The sequence below is a fragment of the Cupressus sempervirens genome, chromosome 6 (genome assembly GCF_028749045.1).
Source record: "Cupressus sempervirens isolate cs-2001-9-10 chromosome 6, ASM2874904v1, whole genome shotgun sequence".
NCBI lineage: Eukaryota > Viridiplantae > Streptophyta > Pinopsida > Cupressales > Cupressaceae > Cupressus > Cupressus sempervirens.
In genome coordinates this window covers 439229268-439235862 of record NC_143123.1, presented here as the reverse complement: position 1 = coordinate 439235862, position 6595 = coordinate 439229268, and the positions used below count along the sequence as shown (strand labels likewise).

At 35.1% G+C, this 6595-nt stretch overlaps 1 pseudogene across 1 annotated transcript; it reads right to left on the bottom strand.

The window, feature by feature from the left end:
- Positions 1–1366: 1366 nt before the first annotated feature.
- LOC149552939 (protein WHAT'S THIS FACTOR 1, chloroplastic pseudogene) lies at positions 1367–3645 on the bottom strand (annotated as a pseudogene). Its single transcript, XR_016352985.1, has one exon. The product of XR_016352985.1 is annotated as a protein WHAT'S THIS FACTOR 1, chloroplastic pseudogene (transcript).
- Between the last annotated feature and the right edge of the window lie 2950 nt (positions 3646–6595).

The following is a 6595-nucleotide window of genomic DNA, read 5'->3' as shown; positions in this document are numbered from 1 at the left end:
ATGATGGCATGGACACCATGGTAGAAACGGTAAAGCTTTCCATACAAGCACATGAGACTAATCCCACAGAATGTGAAGCCTTGTGCAAAAAAGTGGAGGATATCATTCATCATCGTTGGAAGAGGACGACTACCCCATTACACCTCCTTGCATATGCCTTATCTCCAAGGTACTATAGCCAAGAAATACTTGCTATGCCGGATAGAATTGCACCATATGCGGATGAAGAAGTTGCTACTGGGTGTTACACTGCATTTGCAAGACTCTTCCCAGATGATGAAATGCATAAAAAGGTGAGGCTAGAATTTAGCTTATTTGCTTCAGGATCAAAACTTACTCCATATGCAATAAAAGACCAAAATGATATGGGAGTTATCACATGGTGGTACATGTATGGTCAACCATTCAAGCATCTACAACCTCTTGCAATCAAAATCCTCTCACAAGTAAGTTTTCATTTATTTATTTATTTAGCAATTGTATTCTACACTTTAGTGTTTAACATTCTCTAATTTTCTTTTCATTTGTATGTTTAATTTTTTTTTTTATGAACACTAATCAAGTTGCAAGTTCTTCTTATGCTGAACGGAATTGGAGTACATACCAACTTGCGTCTTTTGTCATGTAAGGAGGATGGATACAAGGAAGGGTCAACCAAGCTTTGGGATGTAGCCCCTGAATGTGCAAACTTGGATGCAACACTTCAAGATCTTACTATGATGACGGATGATGATGTTAATAACATCATAGCATGTGCATCTAGCATAATTGGAACCATACATGGTTAAAATGAACTTGCAAGTGTTGCAGCAGGAGAAGATGATGAGAATGTGGATTATTTTTAGAATCCTTGTGATTCTAAATGACTGAATGTGATTTGTGAATCTTGAGCCTTGACTCTTGATTGATCAAGATTGAACTATGAACTATGTTTTGATTTTGTAATTTGAATTGCATTGAAATCTTGAACATTAGTAATTTACTAATTAGACATTACTGTTATTTCAATTTGATTATGATAATGATTAAATGAATGGTTTATTTATGTATATTTCTTGTATTTCTTTACATACATTAATTATAGTTGACAACTTTATATATGATGCATCCAAAATCCCAAAAAAAAAATCCATGCATCAGCACCCCGCACCCACATCAACATCAGAACCAGCATCAGTAACTTAGGTTTTATTTACAAAAAATATAATTGTGCAAGGTTAAAAGTAATATCAGATAATTCATTGTTTCAAAGATGTTGAATTCGCCATTTGTCTGTTGATTGTACGCAAAAGGAAATCTCAGGGCAGGGCTTGTAATACCCTTCACAGGTCTGCAGCATTTAGATCATCAGTAGTCCAACAGTTAGTTACCAGAAAATTTTTAAAAGTAAGTATTCCAAGTTTGCCCCACTTGTGTTTTATCGCAAAACTTATGGGATGCAGAGATAGAATTGTTGGCTCAATCTTTCAATTTACATCATATTGCCAACTGCAGAGAAAATGATTATTTGTGGAAAGTAATCAATAGCAGGTCGAATGTTGGGCAGTACACAGAAATGATCTAAAAACATCCTAAACAAAATTGCCTGTATAAAAGAGTACGCTGGTTATTTCATCTCCAAAATTGCTCCTGCAGGTTTAGTAACACACCCTTACATATGTGCCTCAAGCAGTATCTTGTGAGTGGTCCATGGGCTAATATATCTCAAGCTAAAATTCTCACTGAACTAAAGCTTTCCATGACTTAACTGGAAACATTGATCACCATCTTTCTCTGGGCTTCTCATCAGATGTTACAGTTGAAAGCTCCTTATTTACAACAGGTAATGTAATTCTTCTGTACGTTTCTCGGTGTGCAGCCTTAAGAAGGACATTTGCCTTATCCTGAGGAGAGGAAATTCTCCTAAAAGATGTGGATTTCCTCTCCTCGTCATTGTCTAAGTCACTCCATTCATCATTGCCATCAATGTCATCACCTTCTGCATCAGACCAGTCGTCATCTTCATCTTCCTCTGAGAATTCACCATTTTCTTTCACCCCTCCCTCGTCAACTCGCCCTTCAGTTCTCTGTTGCTTTTGAAAACAGCCAACTGAAACAAGGGCCTGAAGTCTTTCCCTAGCAATCAGAAGAGGATCCTTCTCAATCAATTCTGAGCCACGGTAAGCTTCTCTAAGAAAGACAGAATCGCGTGTTCCCTTTAAAGACACATAGAACATATCTGGATGCCTGATTAGCACTGCCCTTACCCTCTGAGAGAATTTGTAATAATCTCTGAAATGCGTAAGATGGTCTAAGAGTGTTCTCTTTTCTATTGTCAGGCTAAGAAGCTCATGTACCACAGCACAAGCATGTTTCTCTGCCTCCATTGAAGCTGGGCCCAAGTCTTTAATATCAGCATAAGGCGAAATGAAGGTCATTTCCTTGAAGGCGCTTAGCCTCTCGCGGTCTCTCCTTTTGAGCTTAAGGCCTTTTGGCAATAGTACCCCGTTGAACTTTGGTTTCCTCTCAATGATCAAATTTCTCTCGGCAATCTCTCTCTCCCGTAATTCTTCCTCTGCCAATTCCGCAGCAGAGACGGCTAGGGCAGGATCCCAACTAGTCAGTTCTAGAACAGCGCCATCTGGAGAAGAAACAACCCTAAAATACTGCGGATACTTAGTGCAAATGGCGGTCCTAAAATCGTCAGGAAGCCCAAGATCCTGCTTAAGGTGACTTATTCGCTCCAAGGAGACCCTTTTATCAATAGCCATCATCACAATTTTCCTCAACTTGGTAACCAAACGCTCCTCCATTTCCTGCATTATACCCACTTCCTCCATATAGATCTTATCAGCTGATGGGGTCAACCTAAAATAAAGCGAATAAGCACCTTCTTCCACAATCTCAAAAACTGCAGGATATTTCTTAAGCAATTGAATGACCCTTCGCTTCCGGGTGAGACCAAGTTCTCTCCTGTACTTGCCAAGCTCCCTAAGAGACATCGTGTTGTAGGGCTGCTTCACAAGAATATCCCTTATCTTGGAAACCAATTTAACCTTTTTCTGCCGCTGTATCACATTATCCAATGGCAGTTCCTTTCTTCTTTTAATCACTGCAACTATTACATTGTCCCCATAAATTTTCATGCTGGGTCCAATTCTATATTGAAGTGGATTCAACTTCAATCTCCCATCATTTCCTAAAAATGATGTCCCGGCTTGTTCCAAGGCTCTACATCTAGAAGAAAAAGGTGTTCTTCTCCTTGAAGAAAGGCAAGAAGAGAGTGAGGAGTTCAAAGTAAGAATAGGCAAGGGCATACTCGCCCAACATGTCTTTAACTCCAATGACATCTCCTAGAGTGATGTTAACAACCACACTCACAGTTGTCCTCCAAGAATATGGGTTTACTGAACAGCCTCACAAGATCAATTATATGTATGTGAAAACGCCGGTTTAGATTGAATAATAAATAGACGCGTTTCTCACCTGGCAGTCGTGCACTTGATATAGGCCAAATCCGAAGCAAACTCGACCAGTATATGCAAATATTTCGCCTTCCCTTCACTGGAATCGTTGAAAGAAATCGAAAGGGATAATCTTGCCTGGGCGCTGGAAAAAATATTTATTTCCATATCCCTGAAATCTCATTTTCTTCCCGTTTGGAGCGTAGGAATTGAGAATTAGAATAGAAAATTTGAATGAGAATGAAGAATAAAGAATAAGAATGGAAAAATGCAATCCAATCTTGTTCATCTCTTGTTTGGTTATGCAAGCTTAAATTGGAATAGAGTTAACTTGCAATGGACGCCATTTGAAAATATTTCTGAAGATGTAATCGGCGCCATTGGAAAATCGCTGAAATATTTGAAAATATTGAAAACAAAGTTCTAGCACTCACCCCAGGTCAAAGCGGATTTGAAAATTTAATCAAATTTGAGAAAGTGAAAACGAATGCAAGAATAGCAATTCCAATTACAGGTATTTTTTGGAATGGACAAAAGCTCATTTTGGGGCTAAAATGAGAATACGTATTCTTATTCCCTATTCCTATTCCACGCACCAAACAAAGAATACAAATCATATTCTAATTTCCTATTCCTATTTCGGTTGTATTCCAGCAACCAAACAGACCCTTACTGTTTTCTTAGCATTTATTAGATCGTCACAAACTTCAAACGGCTTTGCATCCCATTTTTCGGCGCATTTTGGTTTCATTGGTTTAACGCTAGGAGTACATGGCAAGATTGAATATTTCGAAGTTTGGAAGTTTGGTTTTGAAAATAATTAAGATGTATCATTTTTTGCTTTTTTCATTAGCTTGTTTGTAATTTCATAGGATATATATTTATTAAGTCGAGAGGATTTCTACAGTGGCAGCAATCTTCAATGTAAACATTTTCTATTTTGAAAAAAAATTGACGTTCATTTACATGTCAGAAAAACAAAATAGAAATAAACTAAATATAATTATAATTAAAATCGTGAAAATTACAGAGAGGAAATGGAAGTAAAACTGAGGTAGATCAAGAGTCTCGAATCATTTCCTCACGCCTCTTAGACTCACATAAATATGCAATCAAAAATAAACTTCTCGAGAAGGATATCTCTCGGCTTATTTTATATATATAAAATATATATAAGCTAGTTTTATTAAATTTAAAAATAGGCAAAATTAGAAAGAGGTTGTCTCATAAACAATTAATTTATGCTCATCAATTCTAATGGAAGAGGCTAAAGGAAAGGGGGTTTTATAGTCCATGACACTATGCCATAGTTTTTGGGTTTACATATGGTGACGGTGATATGGGACTACCTCGTACTCGTTTTTGAGAAGCGCTTGGCGCTACAAACGAAGTGTACATACCCTGCCCCCAATGGGATTTGAACTTGTGACCTTTCTTAAAAGAGTCTAAAGAGAGAATTTGCATGTTTTGCAACTCTAGGAAGGTGGAAACGAAACAACACTTTATGTTAGAATGTGATGTTGTTGGGTGGGGGGGGGGCTAGGGGCCTCATCGTCAGCTTGCACAAAAAAAAAGAACTGAATTACTAAAGTTGGTTTAGTCGGAAGGTTGTCCCATAGGCTATTCTTAGCCTCGTGGACGTTTAAGATCTATCTATCTATCTATCTTCTATGGAAGTTATTTCTATGTTTTTCAGCAATGTTCTTCATGTTTGAGCTTAACTTGCCCTATGGGAGTCTAAGAAGAGAGAGTAGTAATCATTTTTTAAGAATATTTTACTAGTAGTGAGTGAGACTTTGTTGAATAGAATTCTATTAAAAGAATAATTGTCTATACTTTTTTCCCTAGGTGTGAATCATATATATTATTTGAAATAATTTGAAAGTTAAGACTACTTATTTAATGTAGTTTTCACCTATTTGAATTTATATTTCTAATTTAATTTATAAAAAAATATAATTTTAAGCAAGAATTTTAATAAAGAAATAAATGAAAGTGTATCTTTAAAAATTATGTTGCTTCTTAAACTATAAAAGATCAATATTATTAAAAGCTTACTCAATTGTTTCTAAGATAATATAACAAAACAATAGATAATCTTAGCATAATGTAGTTGTCAACTTTAACTTTTCTCTATTTACTAAAAATTTATTGATTTGATAAAAGAAATATTTTATAAACCTATTAGCTAAAAGGTTATCTTAATTTGGAGCACTAACTTTGTCAATTCTATAAAATGCATGATAAGAATAATCTATAAAGATATGATGACTCAAGACTACTACATAAACTTATGTACTTAGAGAGTGTCTATAGAAGCAACTACTACATTAAATTATAGTATTAAAACAAGTTAACCATTTTGTATTGTTGAATTCAACTTCTGCTCAAAGAACATGGACATATTACTAAATTTCTTAACATGGAAAAAAAAAAATGTTTGGTAGAATATGCAAATGCCTTGTACTTGCTCTCTTCCATATAATACAATATTTGATTTATGTTCTCAAGCCTCTATTTTAGCTCTCTCTTTTTATAATATATAATATTGTAAATTTCATGTTTCCCTTTTTGTCTTAAATTGCACATTTCAATACAATAGATAAAATGTCAAATTATATTGATTTTATGATTGACAAGTCTAATATTACATGTAAGGTGGTGGTGAAAGGTGTGATGCTAGAGTTTGTTTCGACATATGGCCTTTATATAAGATGTGATGGAAGAGATCTAAGGAGCATGGGAGATGGAGTTTTAAAAATGGTGCTAAAATTGAAGAAAGTGGCATAATATTGTGCATTATTAGATATTAGTGAGATAGAAGATGGATGGAAGGGAAAAAAATTATAAAGTTGCATTCATTTGTATCTTGGATATTTTCCATCAAATAGAAATAGGCTCATTTATTTTTAAGCATTTCAATTTTATGTATAATTACATTGTCTAGAAAATTTGCTCAAGGTTTTCTTGGTGTTTCTATTACAATCAAGAAAAGGCATTGTTGCAATATTACAAGGTATTAAAGGTGTAAGCAATTAATATTGAACCTTACAATAAAAGAGATTTGGTAATTTATATCAATTTGCAAACTAAAAGGACTCTTGTGTATCTATAATTGAACATATAAGTGTTGAAAAATAAGGAAAGGACAC